The sequence below is a fragment of the Ochotona princeps genome, chromosome 17, assembly GCF_030435755.1.
Source record: "Ochotona princeps isolate mOchPri1 chromosome 17, mOchPri1.hap1, whole genome shotgun sequence".
NCBI lineage: Eukaryota > Metazoa > Chordata > Mammalia > Lagomorpha > Ochotonidae > Ochotona > Ochotona princeps.
Window position 1 is genome coordinate 27,952,861 of NC_080848.1, and position 21,067 is coordinate 27,973,927.

The 21,067-nt window shown below is 41.0% G+C and overlaps 1 protein-coding gene across 3 annotated transcripts in view; it reads left to right on the forward strand.

Annotated features, from left to right (window-relative positions):
- VMP1 (vacuole membrane protein 1) overlaps nt 1–21,067 on the forward strand; it is a 115,761-nt gene that overhangs the window by 643 nt on the left and 94,051 nt on the right. Inside the window, exon 2 of one of the 3 annotated variants that reach the window (XM_058676600.1) lies at nt 19,289–19,559. The exons of the other annotated variants lie outside the window; for them this stretch is intronic. The gene's annotated coding sequence lies outside the window, so the exon portion shown is untranslated. The remainder of the gene's footprint in view (nt 1–19,288; nt 19,560–21,067) is intronic. 3 annotated transcript variants of the gene reach the window in all.

Consider the following 21,067-nt stretch of genomic DNA (forward strand, 5'->3'; position numbering starts at 1 on the left):
CACCCTGACCGCTGGGTTTCATTGCAGTGAGAGTCGAAGGTCGGCTTCATCTCCGTCTGCAAGATTCTAAGAAGCCACACGTGGCCTAGTGTCACACGGCTAAATGAGTGTAACGACCTCCAGGAGATCGTGCACAGCTGTCATTTATTTTCCTACAACTCCGTGCAAGTCTGATACTGTCTAGATCAGCACTGCCCTATGCCTTGTCCGCGTTGCTCATCTAAATGTCTTTCAAATCTCCTTCGGGACTTTCAGAGATCTTGTTGAGGTTGCATGGGTCATCCCGAGAAGCTTGCATATGTTATTTCTGGTGTTGTCATGACACAGGATGTTCTATTCCCGACGCTAACACCTGCTAAGTGCGTTTTCATTAGGTCGGAGTTTAGTTCTGTCTTCTTAGTTCCTGGCAGAGGGGGATGATAAAGAGAAACTGTCCCTACTAGGCAGCACATATGCATTCTCGAGTCTGTTTCCCTTAAGCTTTGGTATGTGCTGACTCCAAAGTGGAAGTCTTTAATATTTGATTTCTTTGCCTGCATTATTTCAAAACACTGAAGCCTTTTTGTTTCCTGTGAGGGAATCTAACCTTCCATGCAGTTGATTCATAGTTTAATTCCTGTGAGTCCCCTTCCAGAAGGAAATATGCATAGAACCAGCTTCCTGAAATACCTCAGTGAGCGATTTGATGCCTATCAACAGTTTACCTATAGCTAGTTTTTTTTTTAATTATTTAACCCTCTCTGCTAGATTGTACGACTCCTTTTAAAGTTTTTTTTTTTTAATTTGAAAATCACAGTTACAGAGGCAGAGGGAAATAGAGACATCTTCCATCCACAGGTTCCCCAAATGACCACAGTGGCAGGGGCTGGGCCAGGAGGAAGGCAGGAGCCAGGAGCTTCACCCTTGTCTTCCAAGAGGATTCAGAGGGCAAGCGCTGGAGCTATTCTCTACTGCTTGCCCAGGCCCCTTAGCAAGGAGCCAGATTGGAAGCAGAGCATTTGGGACTCAACACCCATGTTACACAACAATACAGTTCCACCTGTAGCTAGTTTAATGATTTTATTCAATTTGAATATTCTTATTTTCTCATTATACAATTGTTTTGCGCTCATCTATGAAATACTGAGCATTTTTTAGATGAAAATTATAAATGTTGGGTGTATCGTTAGTTTAACACATGGTAAATTTGCTTATTGATTGAATAACTACCAAATCTGATCTTGCATTCTTTTTGTTCATTTGCATTTTGATTCAAGGACTACTACTCAGTTCTTTTTTTTTCTTTTCTCCCTTTTCCGATTTCTTTCTGCCTTGATTTTTGCATCACTGATTTTTAAGGCTTTGAAGATTATTGCACTTAAAATCACCTGAAGTCTGGGCTCTAATATTATTTATTGATTAAAGGCTAGTTGGTTAATTAATATTCTGAGCTGGTCTGGATTGTGTTGATAAAAGTACCACTCCCTTTATTTCATTGGACTGTGACACAGATTGAGATAGAAAAGTGGAAATCACCGTATAAATGGAAGTGTGATAATACTGTCATTTTACTGTGAGAGCTGGAGGTGTGTCAGTGCAGAATCCTGTTACTTTTAATCAATTCCAAATTTGATATTTTATATTGTGTGCTTTTTTAATCTGAAAATATTTTAGGCTTTACTGAAATTATCATTGTCCCACTTTTTAAGACAGTAAAACTAGCTAAGGATAGTTTGATACTATGATCCACTGAATTTGTCACTGTGGTTAATAAGTAAGTAACTGGAAAATGAGTATGTTACATTTGGGTGTTAAGTCTGCTTTTTCCTGGTTATTGTTTTTTATTTATTTTTATTTTGAATTTTGAATTATGTGGTACAATTTCATATAGGCTGGGATTCCCCCTCAAACTCCCACCCCCCATCAGATAATTCCCATTTTTTTTTTTTTTACAATAATGTAGTCCTTCATAAGGAGTCACAATTCTGTCAGTCTCTTCCTGGTTATTGTTAAATGAGAATTTCCATGTGCAGAAAAGCTGAAATTTTTGGTGCTTATATGTAGTTAACTAAAGATTCGAAATAGTTCTACTTTATCCACTTAATATTAAGCCAGAAACCTTATTTTACTGAAACCAATGTTTGGAATTAGAAGGAACTACTGTGAACATAGAAAATCTGCTTGTTTAGTAGAGGAGAGGACCAGGGCTCGAGAACAGCCAGCACTTGGATTGCCTGAAGTAATCTGGCGGAAAAAGTGCCAGAACCTGACCTGGAACTAAGTTTCCAGGTGTTCTTTCTGTTGGCCAAGAGTGTCTTGAGGCCTGCCCTTTGGTTTAGTTTGATAATATTTCCTTGTTTGCGTGAAAATATTTTCTTTCAGGTGCTGTGGGAATATACACACAGAACATGTACATGCACACATAAGCACAACACATATGTCCTTTTTTTTTTTCTTAGCTTGTCTGCTTTTGTAAATTATAGGAAAGCACCACTGTGCTTGGCAAGAACTTCTGCAGGTTAGAGTAAGGCAAGACTTTTATATTCTTCAGAACAGGAATTCTGAAATGGTGCCTCCTTGAGGCTTCTTCTTGGCAGGTAGAAGTGACAGGAAGTGACAGGATCCTTGAAGCACCTGTCTCTGCTAAGTGAATGTGGTGAGCTGCTTTGCTCCTAACTAAAAACAACATTCCCCAGCTGTTTGCGACTAATACTACGTGATGTTACCTATCTGTTATTTGTAGTCATTTTATCTTGTTATTTTTCATTCTCAATAAATAACCACCATAGAAGAAGAGTTCTTTCTTTCTCTTGCTTGGAACCTTTCTAGCTGCATTGATTTCCTAAGCCTGTTTGGTCTTTACTATCCTAGACAATTGGTAGCACTGGCTGCAAGTAGTATTCCTGTTTCCAGCCACAGGCCCTTTGTTTATCTCTGAATTAGAGAATCCTGATAAATAGTATGAATTAGACACATACAACATAATTATGGCTGTGTTAGTTGATAATCTTCTTTCCCAAAGATTAACACGTATTCTTCAGAATAAGCTTTTAAAGAGGATGTTGCCTTGAGATGCTCTTTAGCATCGTTGAATAGAGTTTGCTGAACAGAAGCTACATATTATGTAAACCCTTATATAAAACTCATTTAAACTTACCATGTTTAATTTGTAGAATCAAGGAAATTTGAACAGAAGATACTGTGTCAGATAAAAGGTGATACCTAACAGTTCCAGGGATATCTAAATTGAGCAAAGGCAGTGCAGTGAGTAATCCTATGCCAACTGGTCTGTAGTTGCTGAAGAGTTTGTAGTTATTCCTGGTAGTTCAGATGTTTTCCCCTGTTTTTGGAGGAAGTTCTTCGGTGATGGTTTGGAAGGACTAGGCTTATAGTACCAAGTTCAAGGGCTGTGCAGCTGGATTGCCATAGTACAAATTCCAGCTCTGTTACTTGGACTAGTTGCTTTGCCATCTCAGTCTCCTCCTGGACAAGGAAGTCAGCACCCTTATTGTACCTTTATTAACCGTGCGTAGGTTTAAGTAAAACACTAAGAGCAGTGCCCAGCATACAGCTGACCATGATTATGATCACTGTCTTCATGTGGCCACTTGAGCTATTGATAAAACTTTGCCACCCCCATTTGAAAGAATGCCTACTGCATTATTGTTTACTCATGACTGATAAGGCCTCAGTAAGCAAATATCTCAGTGTACATTTCATGTTGCATTTTATGGCTTGTGTGGTATTCTAAACCAAGAGACGTTCTGTAGGCCATTCTTGGAAACTTTTTAAATTTTGATAACAGTTTACATTGTGTGTGTAAGCCATAAGATAGAATTTGGGTATTGAGATCAGCCTTTCTTTTGATATTTAGTGATATCATCTAGCAGTTAATTTCTCTGCATGGAAGAATCGTTGTCTAGATGAACAATGATTTGACCCAGCAATTGAGATGCCCACGAACCGTATCTGGATGTCTGAATTCACTGCTCCACTCCACTCCTGACTCCAGCCTTATGTAATGTGCACCACAGGAGGCAGCAGGGATGGCTCAGTTATCAGGCTCCTGCCAGCCACCTACAGGACCAAGAGATGTGGATTGAGTTTCTAGCTACTGGCTTCAGTTCTGCAGCCTGGGACAATGGAGACGTTTGGGGAAAGGGCTGTTTCTCCTCAGTCTCTGCCTCTCGGATAAATGTTTTCTTAAAAGATTTGTTTAAGCAGCAGAGTTACAGAAAGAGAGGAGAGGCAGAGAGAGAGAGTGATCTTCCATATGCTGACTCATTTCCCAAATGACTACAACAACCAAAGCTGGGCCTGTTCAAAGCCAGGAGCCAGAAGCTTGTTTCAGATCTACCACATGGGTACAGAAAGCCATCTTTTGCTACTGTTCCTGATACATTAGCAGGGAGCTGGATTGGAAGTAGAGCAGCTGGGACTCACACTGGTACCCATATGGGATGCCATTGCCACAGGTGGCAACTTTATATAGCTTAGCTTCAGTGCTGGCCCCTCAGATACATGTTTTTTTTAATTTTAATATTTATTACAAAGGTGAGGGGGTTGCAGACCCATATGGGCCTCCAATTCCGATTAGGTTGGAGAGAGTCAGGGTTGGAGAGGAAGGTGGGTGAGCCCAGTGTTTCAATTTTTTCTCCTATGTCCCCAGGGGTTGATGGGGAGAAAGTATACTGCTCTTTGCTGTGTCACTACTGCCCAAGAACAGAGATGGTTGTTTGAGACCCTGATGTGGGGAAGAATATTCCAAGTGTGTTACTTTAGTGGTTTTGCTTGTTCTGAGAGGTTGTCAGGTTGTGAGCTTTGTTAGACCAGAGGCGTGAAATTCTTTCTAAGGCTTGTTGGTTGTCCTGTCTACCTCAGTCTTGGTGCTTATTGTGGAGCCTGACCTGGAATGTTGCTCAACCTGTCCTTTCCATCTTTTGATGAGGTACTCAAGGTCTTTGGTTGGTTTAGATGAGCTGGCTGATTTCTCATCTGGGTATGCTCCATTCTTGCACAAGGGTGGGCAACTGTGAGGGCCCAGTCCTGCAACATGTGCTCCAGGATTAGACCACATGTCTATGTGAATTTCACTAAGATGGAGTGGAGCAATCTAGATGAGTGATCGCCTAAGAAACCTCACCGGGGAGGTCTTCAGACAGACCTGGCTTATATGTGTGCCAGCTGATGTGGGGTCAGGCTCAATCTACCCATTGCGCCACACTCTTATGCTTGCTGGCAGGTGCTGTGGCCCCTTTGTGATGACTCCTAAGAACTTCTTCTCTGCCTGCCCCCAACCTCAATTTTTACACATTCTAGTGGGTGCTGTAGTCAAGCCAATTCTGGACTGCCCCCAGTCTTGGCTGTCACCTGCAGTATGCTATAGCCTAATCTAGCCAGGACCACCCCAAGCCCAGCTGTCCCCAGTCCTGGCCCATCTACAGGGCGGCGGGTGCTGCAGCCAAGCAAGGTGTGCCCCAAAATCTCCCACCACGTCTGCCCCAGACCTTGTTCTCAAAGGCGCTTGTGGATGCTACAGCCTAGCCTAGCCTGCCTGGCTGGGCTGGCTCCTAGCCCTTACTTTTGTGTGTGCCAGCTGGTGCTATGGCCTAGCTGGAGTGACCCTAAAGAAGTCTTACCAGACCCACCCCTAAACATGGATCTCGTGAGTGCTGATAGGTGTTGTGAGTTAGTCTGGCCCAGTCTGCTACCAGCCCGCCACCAGTCCCAGCTCTTGAGGGGCTGGTGTTTCGGCCTGGCCCTGGGAGGTCCTCCCGATTTTTCCTTCTGATTTGTCTATCTCTGCTCCCTCGATTACCTGAGGGTGCAATGGCCTGGTCTGTGGAAGCCCGCAAAAATCATTTTAAATATGTCAAACTAGTCCTCAGTGGCTCCCATTTTGACCTGTCCCCAGTTCCCTGGCCCCTAGTAATACATGGTGGCAGTGATGTCAGTTGGGAATCCCTGGCTGGCGAGTGCCTGTGATGGCATGGTTGGTGCTCCACTCCTTTTCCCCTAGGTCATTAAAAAGGAAAAGAAAAGAAAAAAAGGATGAAGAAAAATTGGCAACTATGCTGGCATACTGATAAAGTTAGCATTAATCATGCTCAGAATGCCTACCAGCTGTTGGCTGCTTTTCTCCCAGCAGCCCAACACTTGCCTGGATACAAGGCAAGCTATAGCATGCCTACAGCTAGGAATGCTAGATAAATTTTTTGAAAAAAGAAAAATTCTCTGATGTCTTCTGTGTGCTTTGTATGTTTATCCTCCAGTTAAGTGAACAAGTATTTTGTATCACACATCTTAAACCAGTTTCTAGGGAACGCAATGGGAAATGAAATTGCTATGAAAGAAACATATATGGGGGCCCAGTGTGGTGGCCTAGGGCTAAAGTCCTCACCTTGAACGCACCAGGATTCCATGAAGGTGCCAGTTCTAATCTTGGCAGCCCCACTTCCCATCCCGCTCCCTGCTTGTGGCCTGGGAAAGCAGTCGAGGACAGCCCAAAGCCTTGGGATCCTGCACCCTTGTGGGAGAGCTGGAGGAGGTTCCTGGCTCCTGGTTTCAGATCGGCGCAGCACCGGCCGTTGCGGTCACTTGGGGAGTGAATCATCAGATGGAAGATCTTCCTCTCTGTCTCTCCTCCTCTCTGTATATCTGAATTTGCAATAAAATTAAAATAAATCTTAAAAAAAAAGAAACATACAAGGATCTCAGCAAGAGCTAGCAGTACAGGAATGTGCATCTTTGAGGCTGTAGCACAGTAGATGTAGAATTATAGCAATAGGTAAAGTCACAAGGATACATTAGGATATAGCTCATGTGGAGCTTTGTAGACTGGGAATGAGTTTGGATTTGATTTTGAGTGCAACAGGAAATCTATGTACAGTTTAGAGAAGAAATACAACTTATTTGTAAGGTATGATTTGCTTACCTGTAAAGGATGAGTTGAAAAAGACAAGAATAGAAGTGCAGTGAGAAGTTACAAGTCCACTGAAGTAAGACAAAGTGGAGCTATCTGGAGTAGGAAGTGGCAAAGAATGGGAAGAGCAGTGTGGGGATACTAAATACGTTGGAATAGGACTTGGCCCTGGATTAGCTGAGTGGAAAGGAAAAGATAAAACTTGAGCATAACTGAATTTATAGATTTAGTAACTGAGTAGGTGGTTGTGCCAGGTACTGGGAGGCTTGTTTTTTTACAAGAAGGTTGATAGATCTGGGGAGGAGAAGACATAATTAAATTTTAGAAACTTAGAGTCGTCCAAATAGTGCTATTACATATATAAATCCCAGAAATATAAATTCACAGCAGTATCTTTAACCATGGAACTGGATGAGTCACTTAAGGAGACAGAAGTGAGGAGAGTTTCAGATTGGTTAAGAGGACGATATCACAGAGGAGATTTAGAAAGAGGGTTTGAAAAAAGAATAGGCAGATGGAGCCAGCATGGTGGGTAGCACGCTTTTCTGACTGTGGCACCTGCATATGGGATCATCCTGAATGTGTTCTGGTTGCTCCACTTCTGACCCAGCTCCCTGTTTATGGACTGGGAAAGCAGCAGAGGATGGCACAAGTCCTTGGATACCTGCACCCATATGAGAGATCTGGAAGAACCTCCTGGCTGCAGTTTCACATTACTCCAGCTCTGGCCATGGTTGCCATTTGGAGGAATGAACGAGTTTGTGGTTCATTCTCTTCCCTCTCTTTCCCTCGCCCTCTCTTTCTTCTCTCCCTGTCCCTTTTTCCCTCCTTGTCACCCCATCCACCCAATCTGACTTAAATAAATAAATGTTAAGAAAAAAAACTATGTAACTAGTGAAAGTAACTCCATCTAGCAGGGAGAAAACCAAACAGTGTTTTCGTACATTTTTTTTCACACACAAACAGATTTATTTGTTTGTATTAGAAAGGCAGGTTTTACAGGGAGGGAGAGACAAATCTTCACCCACTGTTTCACTCCCCAAATGACTGCTGTGGCTGTAGCTGAGCCAATCCAAAGCTGGGGTACTGTATTGGAATTGGAACCCCGAGTACACGAACCCATGCCCATATGGGATGTTTGCACTTGAAAGTGGAGGATCTGGGCCCGGCGGCGTGGCCTAGCGGCTAAAGTCCTCGCCTTGAAAGCCCCGGGATCCCATATGGGCGCCAGTTCTAATCCCGGCAGCTCCACTTCCAGTCCAGCTCCCTGCTTGTGGCCTGGGAAACAGTGGAGGACGGCCCAAAGTTTTGGGACCCTGCACCCGCATGGGAGACCCAGAAGAGGTTCCTGGTCCTGGCATCGGATCGGCGCGTACCGGCCCGTTGCGGCTCACTTGGGGAGTGAAACATCAGATGGAATATCTTCCTCTCTGTCTCTCCTCCTCTGTGTATATCTGGCTTTCCAATAAAAATAATAAAATCTTTAAAAAAAAAAAAAGAAAGTGGAGGATCAGCCTGTTGAGTCACAGCACCAGCCACCCATACATACTTGTTTTAAGCACATAAAAGGTTTTACTTGTACAGAATTAAGAATAGTCAACTTTGAGGCTGGCACAGTAGTTTATCAGGCTAATCATATACCTGTAGGTGCTTGTTCATGTCCTGGCTGACCCATTACTGCTTATGGCCTGTTAAAGCAGAGGAGGATGACTCAAGTCCTTGGTCCTCTGTGTCCACCTGGAAGACCAGAAGAAACCCTGGCCACCAGCTCTGGGTCAACTCAGCCCTGGCTTTTGAGGTCATGTGGGGAGTGGATCAGTGGATGGAAGACCTCGCTCTAAGCTGTCTCACCTCTGTAAATTCTTCCTTTGAAATAAAAATAAATAAATCATTCCAAATTTTATTTTGTCAGATGGTGCTATGTGATTCAGAAGAGGGCACAATAAGAGTTCAGTGAATTTAAAATTGGTTAATTTGACTGTTTCCTTCATTGAGTCTAATCCTTCTAGAAACTGTCAGGTCTCTACATTTCAAAAGACCTGAAATCAAGAAAAAGGTATAAGCTTCTCTTGCCCGCATAAATTTTCTTCATCTCTTTTTGGTAGATCACGGTACTTGATGAGGTACAAGGATTTTCTTTCTCTTTAGGAATTGGAGGTCTCTATAAAATGGTTTTCTGTCATGATGCTATGAGGAAAGTGTAAAGATTATATGCAATCTTGACATATATTTTTTTTTATCCAATAATTATTCCAACATGGTTTAGTGCCTTTGGACTTTTTAATATCAAATCTTTATGGGTTTTATTCCTTCCCAAAAGTATTTTAATAAAATTGCTATCAGTTACATACATCTGCAGCATTGTTGTGTGTTTCTTTTTTAAGATTTATTTTTATTAAAAGTCAAATTTACTGAGAGAAGGAGAGAGAAAGGTCTTCCTCCCGCAGATTCACTCCCCAAGTGCTGCAACAGCCAGAGATGAGTTGATCTGATGCCAGGAGCTTGTTACTGGTCTCCCACATGGGTACAGTGTCCCAAGGCTCTGGACCATCTTTTACTGCTTTCCCAGGCCACAAGCAGGAAGCTGAAAGGGAAGTGGAGCAGCCAGGATACGAACCAGTGCCCAAATGGGATCCCAGCGCATGCAAGGCAAGGACTTTAGCCAGTGGGCTACCGCGTTTGGTCTTGTAGCGTTTTGTGTTTTTTTGTTTTTTTTTTAAGATTTATTTTTATTGAGAGAGGAGCGGAGACAGAGAGGAAGATCTTCCATCGGATGATTCACTCCCCACGTGGCTGCACCAGCTGGAGCTGAGCTGATCCAAAGCCAGGAACCTGGAGCCTCCTCTAGGTCTCCCTCATGGGTGCTGGGTCCCAAGGCTTTGGACCATCCTCTACTGCTTCCCCAGGCCACAGGCAGGGAGCTGGGCGGAAAGCGGGGCCACCAGGATTAGAACCAGTGCCCATATGGGATCCCGGCATGTGCAAGGAGAAGACTTTAGTAGCTAGGCTACCACACCAGGCCAAGCATTGTTTTTTTTTAACTTCCTTTTTGCTATTGAGAATACTGTTGTAATTCTGATCCTTCACTGTCAGCAGTCTGTCCTTTTCGACTTTTTGCAAGATCAAGATCACTTTTGCTTTAGTATTCTGTAGTTTGGTTGCAGTGTTTTGAATAGAATTTCCTTTTCTTTATTTCACTTGGGCCACACTGAACTTCTTGGATGTGATTTGAATAGGAGCTTAGGTATGTCTCAAAGATCTGTGGATTGAAGGTTTGATCCTTAGAGTCTTGTGTTAATGGATTACAATTTTACTTTAAAAAATTATCTTTGCTTTTTGAAAGGCAGATGTTATAGGGACAGAGATATCTTTCATCTGCTGATTCACTCCCCAAACAGTCACAATGGCTGGAGCTGAGCCAATCCTAACCTAGAAGCTTCTTCTGGGTCTTCTATGTGGGTACAGGGGCCTAAGGACCCTGGCCTTTCTCTATTACTTTCCCAGTTCATAACAGAGAACTGGATTGTAAGTGAAGCAGCTAGGATATGAACCGGCACCCCTGGATGCCAGTGCTGCAAGAATATGGTTGTTAAGCCACCACACTGGCCAGAAAATTGTTAGAGGGGATACTTAGCGTTAGAGGGGTGTACTTCTGACTTGGGACTACTGTAGCCATTGTGGGTTTTAGCCTGATGAGAAAGTCACAGGTTTAGCTGCTCCAGAGTTCAGTATCCCTCCAGTGTTGGTGCTATAGCTGCTTGTCTCGGGAGCTGACCCTTCCAGCTATTTATTCCTGTTGCTTCTATTCCCACCGTGCCTCATGTTCACCCTTTTGGCCATATATTCTTGGAGTCTCTTTTTTGGTTTGTGTTTTTCAAAGATAGAAGACCTTAGAGACTTTGCTTTGTTAGACTAGTGATGTGTTAAAATATCCAATCTAGTTTTTATGGAGAGAAAGGATATCTCACAGTTTTCTTTTTAAGATTGATTGATTAGGCCAGGCGCTGTGGCCTCGTGGCTAAAGTCCTCGCCTTGACTGTGCTGGGATCCCATATGGGTGACAGTTCTAAACCCAGCAGCTCCACTTCCCATCCCGCTCCCTGCTGTGGCCTGGGAAAGCAGTCGAGGATGGACCAAAGCCTTGGGACCCTGCACCCGCATGGGAGACCTGGAGGAAGTTCCTGGCCCCTGGCTTCGGATCGGCTCAGCACTGGCCGTTGTGGTCACTTGGGGAGTGAATCATCGGATGGAAGATCTTCCTGTTCTTTCTCTCCTCTGTATATCTGACTTTGTAATAAAAGTAAATAAATCTTTTTAAAAAATGATTGATGATAAGATGCTGGACTCTATGTTTGGTATATGCTTGCAATGGGGGAATCTCAACTGAACTTGAACTGTGGTTATGCAACAAGGTGGAGGAATCCACCATGGTGGGAGGGTTTGGGGAGGGGTGGGGAGAATCCCAGTACCTATGAAACTGTGTCACATAATACAATGTAATTAATGAATTTAAAATAAAATTAAAAAAAACAAAACAAAACAAAACAAAAAAAAATGATTGATGGATTTGAAAAGCAAAAATAGAGAGAGAAGGAAAAATACAGAGGTCTTCCATGTACTGTTTCACCCTGCAAATAGCCACAATGGTGAGGGCTCAGCCAGGCCAAAGCCAGGAGCCTGAAATTCAACTGGGTCTCCCACATGGGAGTCAACGTCTAAGCACCTGAGCCATCCTCTGCTGCTTTCCCAGGTGCATTAGCTGGGAGCTGGATCATAAATAGAGCACAAGGACTGAAACCAGCGCTCAAATGGGATGTCAGCATAATAGGCTGTGACTTAACGTGCTGAGCTCCAACTCCTGTCTCTTCTAACACTTGTTAGTACATGTATGTACCTCATTTGGCACACACAAAATAGTTAACAAAAATACAATTTACAATTTTTCCAAGTACAGTGTTTATTAACTTGTAGAACTGTCATGAAGCCATTTGGGTCCTAGAATTAACTGGTGAAAATAATTGCACTATAGTGTAGAAATGAAAGTCTCAAATAATATTACTAGGAAGTTATTTAAGAACAAATGAAGCCCAAAATAACCTTTAAAAAAGTTGAAGAATGATATTTCAGTGGTGTCAAAAATGCTGCAGTAACTCTTTTCTCAGTAAATGTTGAATGACTATAACAGTAAGTTATGGTCAGTTAATCCGATGGAGTGAGACATTACTAACATTAATGGGTAGAGAACATATAGCAGGTTCTATTATTGTTTTTTCAAGTGATGGATAATAAGATTCTTTTTCAAGGACCATAAATTTTAGGATTATCTGGGTCAAATCCATCATCTTGATATAAATAATTTGAAGCATAAACCTTTGTCATTTGATAATACTTAATGACATAGAAGGCTAAACTCCCCACTATTAAGGGACAAGTTTGGGAGGCTCATTAAGCAGTAAGTTTAAAGTTTTTTCAAAGTAATTCACTAATAACTCATGTAGCAATAACCTAAGAGGTGAAAGGGAAACCTTTTGAGTCATAGTCAGTGTAAGCTGTGAGAATCAGTAGGGACGCATGTTCTGTTCTCATAATGGAGAGTGTCGAACTGCTGCTTTGCTATTTATGTGCTGCTGAAATGCTGTTTGAGCCCTTTGGAACCATCCCCTGGGCTTGGCATGATGGCTCAACTGGCTAATCCTCCAATTCCATATTGATAACTGGTTCTTGTCCTGGCTGTTCCACTTCCCATCCAGCTCCCTGCTTATGTCTTGGCACAGCAGTAGAGGATTGCTCAAACCTGCACTGATGTAGGAGACCCAGAAGAATCCCCTAGCTTCTGGCGTTGGAGCAGCTTAGCTCCAGCCCGTCGTGGCCATTTGGGAATCGAGCCAGCAGATGGAAGATCTTTCTCCTTCTCTCTGTAAATGTGCCTTTGCGATAAAAATAAATAAAATCTAAGACAACAACAGCAAAAACTTGTCCCCTAAATATAATTGTTAGCATCATGTTAATCTATTTGTCAACTATAATTCATTATACAGAAGTAGTCATTATTTGTGTAAAACTAAAACCCCTCCCTTGTGTCTGTTAGAATTTTACACTATCAGAATAGAAAGGAAATTATGACTTCTGCTTGATGTGCCTGGTAATGGGAAGAGAATAATCAGAGATCTGAAGCAATATCCCTAAGGGATCAGTTACCTAATTCTCTCAATTATAGACTGGTAATCCTTTTGCTTTCTTAATTCTTTTTTTAAAAAGATTTATTTATTTTTATTGAAAGACGGATATACAGAGAGGATGAGAGACAGAGAGGAAGATCTTCCATCCAATGGTTCACTCCCCAGCTGGAGCTGAGCCAATCTGAAGCCGGGAACCAGGAACTTCCTCCAGGTCTCCCATACGCGGTGCAGGGTCCCAAGGCTTTGGTCCATCCTCAACTGCTTTCCTAGACCACAAGCAGGGAGCGGGATGGGAAGTGGAGCTGCTGGGATTAGAACTGGCACTCATATGGTATCCCGGCGCGTGCAAGGTGAAGACTTTAGCCACTACGCTATGGCACCAGGCCCGCTTTCTTAATTTTTGACCTTACCCTTAAACCGATGACTTTTTTGCGACATTGTTTTACTAAGATTGTATTGGTTATGAAAAACTTCATAAACATTTTGAAGTGAAGATAAAATGAGAAATAGAATTTTTCATAGTGTGATTTTATAAGTTGTGCATTTCTACCATGCAAATAGAATCATGTTTTAACAGCTTTACATAAAGTAAGAAATGAAAAAACCTACAAAACTTTAGACTCTCTAAAAGGAAGTCCAAGAATTCCTTTTCAATTCAAACTTCTAACTTGAAATTTAAAAAAATTATTTATTTATGGAGAGAAGGAGAGTCAGAGAGAAAGATTCTCCATCTGCTGATTCACTGCCCAAGTGGCCACAGCAGCCAGAGCTCACCGACCTGAATCCAGGAATCCAGAGCTTTTTCTGGGTCTCCCACATAGATGCAGGGTCCCAAAGCTTTGGGCCATCCCTGACTGCCTTCCCAGGCCACAAGCAGGGAGCTAGATGGGAAGTGGGGCTGTTGGGATGTGAACTGGCACCCATAGGAGATCCCAGAGCATACAAGACTAGGACTTTAGCTGCTAGGCTACCGCCCTGGGCCCTTAACTTGAAACTTTATCTAATAAAAATTAAGTCAGGAATAGCCACCTTTTTCAGTTAATTGACATCTGTGCTGAGTTTAATGTATTCCACACTACACTAAGTTAAGTATAGAAACATTTTAGGTAAGAAATACATATCCACATTGTCTGCTAGCTTACTGGGCCGTAAATGGAGATTTTTCAATACTTTTATATTGTATCCTAATTTTGAGTTTTAGTTTGGCTTAGTCCCTGAAACTTTAGGAAGTTCAGGAAGATTCAAATGATCATGAATCTTAAGAAAATACAATATTTTAACTGCCACCACTACTTAATGAATGTTATTTTCTGGCTTTAAGCTCAGATAATCTGATAAGTCCCTGTTATTGTGCATTGCAGTATATTTGAATTATCTGGGCTTTATTCCTTTGTGCAAGTGGAAAACTGTATCAAAGCCTCATTGGTCAAGATATGTAACTCACTTTGATTATTTGTACAGTTTTTAATAGTAAATTGCAATTCCTTGATTTTAATAGTGTCAGGGAAATCTTCAACTGTTTTGAAGTTGTTTGTAATTGAATTAAGCTAAATAATCAAGGATGGCTAATTCTGAAAGTATGAAGCCTACTAGAAAGTATAAACTTGACTTTTTGTGTACTTTATTTGAAAGCCAGTATATTTTTTGGAGAATTTGATTTAATATTTTTATGAGAAATATAATTTATTTGAATAGATAATTTTCTTAACAGAAAATATGTTAATTTATTTTGAAATAAGATTGCTCCTAAAACAAGAATAAATTCCTGCTGTTTATCTTGTTTTTCACCTTGTGAACTTTGTCAATAAATTATATTATTATTCAGGGAGTTACTTTATCATGTCATCCTTAAATGGCTTTTGTTTTTCTGTGAAAGACTCTCAGTAATTTAGTTTCAAATTGTTTTTGCATTACAAGTATGGGTAATGTTTAAAATGAATGGACTGTTATTGTCTTAGCACTGCACATACAAACTACAAAGGACTTCTGTCAACTGATTTTGGCAGTGTTTTGTATGCTGTTTTATCAGAAACCAAACAAACAACCAGAAGACTGTACATAAATTTTGTTATCAACTTTTTGTTTTATATACTTAAAATCTGATAAAGATTTTTGAAAGTAATTCCTTACCTAGGTATGTGTTCATAGCGAAAATTATTATTTGCTGTTTGAGTTATATAACACGTATGTCCTATTTCCATCTGATGTCATTCACAGAGCTATAAAATTTATTTGTCTCATTTTGCAAGCCAAACTGACTCACATATATTCTTACTGTAAGTAGACCCCTCTGAATGCCAAGCATATGAAATCCCTGTTAGAAGACATTCCAGTCTTTTATTTATTTCTTTGAGCGTCACAGGGTTTGAGTGCCTTCCTACTGGGTCACTCCTAAATTTCTGTGGCAGAATCAGGTCAAAGCTGGTAGCAAAGAACTCAGTCCAGGTCTCCCCTGCGGATAGAAGGGTTCCACTACTTGAACCATTATCTGCCTGCATCATGCGCATATCAGCAGAAACCAGAATCCGTGTTAGCAAGAAGCTAGAAACTGAGGGCAAAAGCAGGACTCAAACCCAGGCTTCCAAATATCAAATGTAAACTTCTCAGCCAGCTTCTTAACTGCCAGGCCAAATGCCTGCCCCTACCTTCCAGTGTTACAAATGGGGTAGGAATGCTTTGATTTAGTCCTATACCCAGGAAGCTGATAGACATAGTTTACCTCTTATTTCTAAAATTAAGGCTACTCGATTGAGTTGTGAAAAGTGCTTCTCTTTAGAAATGTTTGTTTCCTGGGGTAGGTATAGGGTGCAGCAGTTTAAAAGCTGCCTGGAACACCTGCCTCTCATATCAGAGTGCCTATGTTTGAATCCTGGCTCCACTTTGATTCTGAGCTTTCTGCTGGAGTACACCCTGGGGGGCGCCAAATGGTGGTCAAGTGCTTGTGTTCCTGCCACCCATATAGGAGACCTGGAATCAGTTCTCAGTTTCTGACTTTGGTCTAACCCAATCCTGACTGTCACAAACATTTGGGGACAACACACGAAGGATTCTGCGTGTGTGCGTGTGTCTGTCAAATAAAATGAAAATCAGTAAATAAAATTTAAGAGAATTATTATTTTACCCTACATATTGTCCCTTTGGTATATTTTTAAATGTTTAAATTGATGAAAAATAATTCATCTTTCTCATCTACCATAACAAACGGATTGTTTTGATTGTGTGGATGTGTATTATGGCTTGTGGATACCAGTTATGTAGCCTGTTACATGGCGCAGAAATGCAGTACACATACCTGTAAATAAACACTCAGTAGTAAATCAGATTTTTTGTTTAAGTACTGCTTTATTTGAAAATTGGGTGGCAGCATGGGAAACACAGAGATCTTTCATCCATTGATTCTCTCCCCAAATGCCCGCAACAGCCAAGATTGGACCAGGCAGAAGCCAGGAGCCAGGAACTCTCTCCGAACAAGTTTCCTAAGCAGATGGCAGGAACCCAGATACTTGGGCTCTTATGTACTGGCTCCCAAGTGTACTTGGAGGAAGCCAATTCAGAAGTGGAGTTGCTGGAACTTAAACCACGCACTCCATTATGAAACATTCCACACAGTGGCTTGGCTTGCTGCACAGCAATCCTAGCCTTTTGCTAATTTTAGAATATTATAACACTTGTGACATAGGAAAACTGTGTATTCTGTGTGCCAGTCATTGTATGTGTAGTTATGTGTAGTTTCTCCTGAAGCATGAAAGCTAGATAAATAATGCCACCTGGAGGAGAACAGTTATAGGTAAGGATGACTTGGAAGTAGAGGTGGAGATACTTTCCACCAGACAAGCGAACTCTAAAGCAAGAGTGAGGAATGTCCATTTCTTAGGCCATGTAAAGCCCATGAAATCATTTTCTGGCCCTGTGAAGACTTAGATGGGCTTCCAAGTAAATCTATAGCAGGTTAATTATTTTAGGTTAATTTTTAAGTTGTTATTTTGTATTGCCTGCAAATGGGCTTAAAATTATTAAATTGACCATTGGCAGAAAAAAGATAACACACTCCTGTTTGAGGCAAAGACTTAAACTGCTTACCTAAGATCATAAAACTAGTAAATGGTGTGGTAAGACTTGTTATTATTTTTTTATTATTTTTTTTAGCTGCAAAAAAAAATGAGCTGGTAGGGAAAACAGAATTAGAGAATTGGAAAGAACATAATGGTTCAGTCCTGGCATGTGGAGTAGAGGTGGAATACATAGTCCAAATATAGCTTGACCTAACCTCAAGATGTGTTGGCAGCTTTCAGGCACCAAATATTCTTATTTCACTCTGAAATGAGTCATTCTAATGATCATGGTAATGAGTAATATTAACAGTAGAGTACTACTAGACTAAATAGTCACAGTTGCAGTTTAAAGATAAGTATGGTAAAATATTGCACATGGGTATTTCCTCAATTGTTGCTGTTCTGCAGCGATGGACTTGGTGTATGGAGCCTATAACAACACGCATCCACTCAACTGTTCTCGTACAAATGATATCCATTTAGTTGCAGGAATGGTACACACTCAGTTGGTCTTATACAAATGACATCCAATCAGTTATACAAAAAATATCCATTTAGTTGTTCTCATATAAAGGATATCCAGTTGTAATCCTGTGCTCGCTGACTTTCTAGGGTCACAATGTCTTTCTACACTCAGTGAAAGGACAGGCTGGCCCAGAACTTGATAGAGATGTCACATTTCAAGATCTGATCCTCTACTTTGTAGTTTAGAAATTTGAATTAGTAAACATGTAGCTGAGTTTATAGATTCCAAGAGATAGATTTATTCTAGCCAAATTCAGAAACCACAGTACCAGTTTACAGTGCAGTTTGACCATGTTCCAAAACCCAAAACTTTTTGAGTGGTGACATAATGGCATGGTGGGAAATCCCACACCTGACCTCTTCATGAGTTACAATAAAAACATGGGCCACTAAAAATAGTGTTTGAAATCACCTCAATCTACATGTGTATGGCACAAACATACATGAATGTAATGGCACAAACCCCAAGTGATTGTGTTATGTATATGCAAGTACTCCAAAATCTGAAATTCAAAACCCTTCTAAGTGTTCCTGTCTAAAAGGAGCATTTCAGATAAGTTGTACCCAGTCTGTATTACAAAGGGAAGTATTAGTGTCCTATGACCACAGAATACAATAATGACTAGCACAAATATGAGGACCGTGGTATTTCTTCTAGTTTAGGCTGTTTGAAGTCCAAGATCAAGAGTGGTTTCTGGGGAGACCTCTCTTCATGGCTTATAGAGAGCCAACATTTTGTTAGTTCTTTGCATTTTGTAAAGGTAGAAAGTTACCTAGTGTCTCTTTAGGTGCACAAGTCCTTACTAGGAGTATCACCCTGATGATCTGACTTAACCTTTATTACCTTCTTAAATGCATTATCTCCAAATACAGTCACATTGAGTTAAATAAAATTGCCAAATAAATTTTAGGAAAACACAGTTCAGTTCAAGTATAAACCAATGTTACATGAGAAACCAACATTTTAAGGGTTGCCAGTAGCTCACACGGCAGAGTATCAGAAACCAACATTTTAGTTGGGAACATGAAATGACAAGATGATCAATGGCTTTGATCATCACCATGCTGTGTGCTTTAGTGCACATGAGATATATAGGTCAGGTAACGTCTGCCATGCTGGGCTGGAGATATTTATCATTTTTGTCATCTACCTGTTTTGTCATAAAACTAGTTACATTCTTTTTCTTTTCATTCAGGCATTTTAGTCAGTAATCACATGATTGTGAGCCCTGGACAACAGTGCATTCAACTATAACACAGAAAGCTTAAATCTACTCATTCTCCCAACTTGAGGAGATTTGAGATGAACCTTCAGCTTTTATATCACATATACGAACCAGCTTTTACATTTCTTCACTCATGTAGATTGAGCTGTTGCTTTCAAAATTCTTAGAAAAATAACCTTAAATTTACATTTTAGGGTGAAAGTATCTTTCACCTGCCAACAGGTACTACCTATTAGTAAGACCAACTTATATGCATTTGGGTCCAGCCTGCAGGTTTGCCACTTGTTCTGTGACATTACAAAAATCACTTGACCTCTGGGATGTTGCTTTATCTGTAAATTATAGGGATAGAATAGGCTTGGATACTCTGCAAGTTCCCTTCTATGATTCTAATTATTTTTACAGAATATTCACAAACCATTGTCACACAGAACATCATTCTACTTTTGAAAGAAAGAATTGTCAGTATATAGAGGGCATTTAAGGTTGAGTAACTAGATGATGTCATTAAGGAGAGAGTATAAAGAATACAAAAAGGAAACTAGGACCTGGATCTGAAGAACTCTACAAAGCAGAGGAAGAGGAGGGGCTTCAGTGGAGGAACCAAAGAAACGGGAAGAAAAATAGGAGAGAGTATTTTTAAAAAAAGGGAGTGGATACTTGTATGCTGCTGAAGGTGAGGCTCGGGAAGATGATTTAGCAACATCACGGTCATTGGTGATCTTAATAAAAGCAGTTTCTTTTGATATGTCAGGAGAAATCATGTTGCAGTGCATTGAGCAGATTTGGCAATGAAGGAGTGGAGACTGTTTATAGGCAACTCTTGAGAATTATGTCTGTGAAGTACTAAGAAATGGGAAATACTGGGTAGTGCTTATTTGGTGTAAGGATAAAGGAGAAAAGATTACTGACACACACGAAGTTAATGGAAGGAGCGCAGTCCTGAGAAGGTGAGAGGGGCTGATAGAGTGTATTTTGATGTGCTGAGTCTTGGTAGGTAGAAGACGCTGTCCTGATTGTAAAGAGAGTGGTGTATGGATGAAGGTACAAATATTTTAGTAGATTCAGTAGTCAGACAGTTGGGGAGTTCTCTACATTTGTTACTGTAAGGTGCAGAAATGTCAGTGAGTAAGATTAAGAATGGAAAATGTAAGAAAGGAAGTTTGTGAAGAGGAAGAACAGAAATGAGATAGTTAAGTATGAGAGAAAAGTTGTTTAATTGGAAGAAAAAATAGTTTGAGGTTTGAAATTTGGTATTGCAGACAATATTGGGCCTATGTATAATGGGCACCTAATAAATATTTGTTGAACTCATTTTTATTTACTTATTTATTTTTGTTGGAAAGACAATTTTACATAGAGAAGGGGAGACAGAGAAAGATCTTTGACTGCTGGCTAATTCCCCAGATAGCCACAATGGCTAGAGCTTAGCCAATCTGAAGCCAGGAGCCAGGAGCTTCCTCCAGGTCTTCCATGTGGGGGCAGGGTGCCAAGGCTTTATGTCCTCTATTGCTTTCCCAGGCCACAAGCAGGGACCTGGATGGGAAGTGGAGCAGCTGGGATGCAAAACAGCACCCATTTGGGTTCCCAGTGCTTGCAAGGGGAGGATTAGCCAACTGAATCATCATGCTGGGCCCTGTTGAACTGATTTTAAAGTAGTTTATGCAGTTGTATGGTTTTTCTCAACAGTGTTCACCTGCTTATGCTGATGATAGAATTGCTAGTGGTTAGCAGCTGGCATAGTGCAGCAGATTGAGCCAGTACTTGGGACATGGGCATCACATAGGTGAATGCTGGTTGCATTCTTGGCTGCTCCAGAGCTGATATTCAGTTCTCTACTAATACACCAAGGAAAGCAACAGAGATGACCGAAACTTTGGGCTCCTCCCACCCATCTAGGAGACAAGGATGGAGTTCCTAGCTCCTGACTTCAGCCTGCGCTTGCTCTGACTGTTGCTGCCTTTTGGGGAGCAAAACAGTAAATGAAAAGATCCCTTTCTAACACTCCCTCTCTCACTCTACCTTTCAGATGAGATAATACTTTTAAAAAACAAAAATCAAAGTTATACGCTGTTCTTTTTATGTTTTCAAAAAAAATTTACCATTTCTTTGAAAAGGAAATGGTAAGCTTTTCTTGTTAAGCACATTGTATAAGGATGTATTATATTCCTGTTGCAACATTTT